Genomic DNA, 4216 nt, shown 5'->3' with positions numbered 1-4216 from the left:
AGAGAGAGAGAGAGAGAGAGAGAGAGAGAGAGAGAGAGAGAGAGAGAGAGAAAGAGCGAGTGAGTGAGGGAGAAAGAGGGGGGAGGAGAGCGAGAGAGAAACGGATACCGAGGATTGGTTCATCAGTGGAACTCATAAAAAAGTGATTGTACATTTTTTTTTATGGTTTTATCCGATTTCGTTGCAATAATTACTTTGCATTATATTTGATTATATTTTTCTTTACCATGAAAACGGAATAAAAGCACAAGTGTTTTCTTTTCTATAATAAACGTTTGTGACAATAATTGTGAAATTTTCCTCTAATATGATTTTTATCTTTCTTTAGACCAAGTGTGATACCAACAAACGAAAGGATAGGAGAACATCGATCTTAGAGGCTTTTACTTGATATGAATCTTCTTTAACGACTTTTTTCTCAGTTATTTCGAATAAACACAGGCCCACAGCACGACTACTGCTTTCTGACACGTTATTCAAAAACTGAGCACAATGAAATTTTAATTAAGACTACACGTAGCTATGCGCCCTGGTCGAATCGTGAAGCTATACCAACATTATAATATCATTGATAGTAAAACACGGACCATCCCAGGAGTTGCATACCTTTTGCAAGGGGGCTGCCAAAAGTTTCACAGGAAATAAATCTGCACTCATTCACATTGCCTGTAAAAAGTGATTGTGCCTGAATAATATAACGTTTTCCGCTCCGATAGATACAATTCAGATAGTTAATAAGTAGACAGGTTCTTTGGGCTAAGAAGGATGCAGTGTTCCAGCAGACAGATGTCCATCCTCGGTAGAAAATGTCCCTCTCTTGGATAACGAACCCACGTCTTCTGTGTGCAATGTCAAATAGGCTGACCCTAACGCCATAGGCATACATGATAATACATTTATGATAATGGTAACAATGAGAAGAAGAAGAAGAAGAAGAAGAAGAAGAAGAAGAAGAAGAAGAAGAAGAAGAAGAAGAAGAAGAAGAAGAAGAAGAAGAAGAAGAAGAAGAAGAAGAATGACATGCCCGGTGAGACGAGGGAACAAGAGACAAGGGGGCGTAACAGTCACAATATTCAGAGCAAACCATTATTCACAGTTATTCCCCATCTTACAACGCCTTTATCTCCCTTTTTGAGTGTCTGTCTGTCTGTCTGTCTGTTGTTTTCTCTTTATCTCTCTATCTAGCACTTTCTCTCTCTCTCTCTCTCTCTCTCTCTCTCTCTCTCTCTCTCTCTCTCTCTCTCTCTCTCTCTCTCCCCCCCTCTCTCTCCCCCCCCCCTCTCTCTCTCTCTCTCTCTCTTTCTTTCTTTCTCTCTCTCTCTTTCTTTCTTCCTCTCGCACTCTTTCTCACTCTCTTTATCTAACTGATCTCCACCCTCTAACACCTCATATTATGCCTTTATGTATTGCTGAAAATTATGTGTCTGTGAACAAAGGCCGGGAGAACAGAAATGATGGAAACGTTATGACGCTAATCACGAGCAACTGTCAAATCTGCACACCTTATCACAGCAAGATGAAGCAGCGCTTGGTTGGATGGTGCCATTGGAGGGGGTTTTTTTTATTGTCTTTCCCTCTGTTCGTTAGGTCAAGCTATTTTTGTTGTTGTTGTTGTTGTTGTCATTGTTGTTGTTCTTGTTCTTGTTAGTAATGGTGGTGGTGGTTTATTTTGTTTGTACTGTGGGTTGATTTGCTCCTTCTGTCTTATCAAAAATCTATCTTCCTTTTTTTTTGCTTTGAAAGTTACCTCTTTTATTTTTGTAAAGTGTTTTACTGCGTTGCAAACTGCATAAGGTCATATGAGTGCACGGGACACACCTAATATTTTCAGTTGGTAGGAAATTTTGAATTTTGCCCGGGTGGCGGCCGAAGCCTACTCTTATCGATTTTAGACCACCAAGGGAACTTTAACGTTCGCAACTTGCACACGGGCCCTCCGAGATTTTTCGCCCTTGTCCGAGAAGGCTAGGTGTAGGTCTTTCCAACCAGAAAATCAGGGTTGTGGCAGAAAGACAGCAGTTGAGTAAGGAGGAGCCAAGGAGTTGCAGTAGAAAGGCTGCAGAAAGAGTCAGGAGCCCAGAGGAGGGGGCAAAGGAGGTGAGGGGGTGGGGGCAGAAAGTGGAAATGAAAGGTGACAACAGAACATTGCTAGAGAGCAGGAAAGAAGGTGAAAGGAGACAATTTTAGAGAGGAAAATGTTTCGGTCGCTACCCGGATTCGAACCCAGGACCTTTGAATGAGAGGCCAACACCTTAACCTCTAGGCCACGAGAGCCCCCCCCCCCCCCCCTAGGTTACTCTCTAGAAAGAAAAAAATCTCTATTATTTTCGGCACTTATAATATATTATTATGGTCTCTTTGTGTTGCAAGTGTCGTAAAACTCGTATTACAAAAAAACACTTTAAATTCAGACGACTTTGCTAATAAACACTGAAGTCTTTGGTTTAGTCTAAAATCTTTCTTTTCCACTATGCCACTCAAAAGGCGTGAGATTGATTCTCGCGTGGGATAGCCTTATCAATTTATCGATTGCCTCCCCTACTCAGTTGTGATTCATTATCCCGCTCAGCCCGCGGGCTTCTGACAAGGTAGGGATTTAGACGCTCCTCACCAAAATGCCCCCCACCCCTCGGGGCGATGCTACTAACTGAAGTGTCTTTATGCCATTTTCAAAAGGGGGGGGGGATGGGCATGTTCTTATGCACAGCAGAATTGTAAATGGGCTGATGTCAATCTCATAACTGTGCCTGAACTGCAATAGGGAACTGCTGCTTTTTCTTTCCCAATCCTTATCACCGTCATTTTTCCTCCAGTTCTTTTGTATGTTTGTCACACTCATTTGACCTGCTATTTCCTGGTTGCCTCGATAGTCGAAGCAGACTTCTTGTGCTGTTAAAGCTAGAGGGGTGAGCAGAGTAAGCGTGATTCCCTGTAAGGACTTCTGCTCTGTTGACATCCACCCCTTGGCGCTTATCTGAGCCTATGCAGTTGCGAGCGCCGTAAAACCTTACTAAAACTAGATTAGATCTAATACCAAATTGGTGTAAATTGTGTCGATGGGGGCGTAAGACTTTCACAGACAGACTCTGCTGCATCGAACTCGGGCACTGAAAGAACAATCCGGCACCGATATATTTTTTTTCTCTTAGCCAAGCACCGATATATATTTTTTCTCTTAGCCAAGCACCGATATATATTTTTTCTCTTAGCCAAGCACCGATATATATTTTTTCTCTTAGCCAAGCACCGATATATATTTTTTTCTCTTAGCCAAGCACCGATATATATTTTTTTCTCTTAGCCAAGCACCGATATATATTTTTTTCTCTTAGCCAAGCACCGATATATATTTTTTTCTCTTAGCCAAGCACCGATATATATTTTTTTCTCTTAGCCAAGCACCGATATATATTTTTTTCTCTTAGCCAAGCACCGATATATATTTTTTTCTCTTAGCCAAGCACCGATATATATTTTTTTCTCTTAGCCAAGCACCGATATATATTTTTTTCTCTTAGCCAAGCACCGATATATATTTTTTCTCTTAGCCAAGCACCGATATATATTTTTTCTCTTAGCCAAGCACCGATATATATTTTTTCTCTTAGCCAAGCACCGATATATATTTTTTCTCTTAGCCAAGCACCGATATATATTTTTTCTCTTAGCCAAGCACCGATATATATTTTTTCTCTTAGCCAAGCACCGATATATATTTTTTCTCTTAGCCAAGCACCGATATATATTTTTTCTCTTAACCAAGCACCGATATATATTTTTTTCTCTTAGCCAAGCACCGATATATCAATATGTCAGAGGCTTTTTCGTTTGTTTGTTCGTTTGGTTTGGTGGGGGGACGGGGTTGTTTTTGTTTTGTTTTGGTTTTTGTATTTTTTTAAAAACATAATTTCACCTTGTGCACTTATGTCATACTCAGAATTCGATTTACTCTCTTTATTGTAACCCACTTATACTGTTGACATCATCTGGTACCCCGCTTTTGACAATGTACGATTGAACATCGATATAACACTATCTTCCCCGCAAAACAGATCCTTTTTCTAGATTCGCAAACTTATTCTGCCTTTTCAGTAATTAAAATTTGTTTCCTTTAACACTTGTCTTCTACTTTATTCGGTTGGGTTTTTAAAAAAATTGGAAACAGAATATCTATTTTAAGTAAGAATAGTAGACAATAGTAAAGTTATATCCCCCC

This window comes from Aplysia californica, unplaced genomic scaffold, assembly GCF_000002075.1.
Source record: "Aplysia californica isolate F4 #8 unplaced genomic scaffold, AplCal3.0 scaffold00504, whole genome shotgun sequence".
Taxonomy (NCBI): domain Eukaryota; kingdom Metazoa; phylum Mollusca; class Gastropoda; order Aplysiida; family Aplysiidae; genus Aplysia; species Aplysia californica.
The sequence above is the reverse complement of the archived record's forward strand: the minus strand, read 5'-3'. Positions refer to the sequence as shown.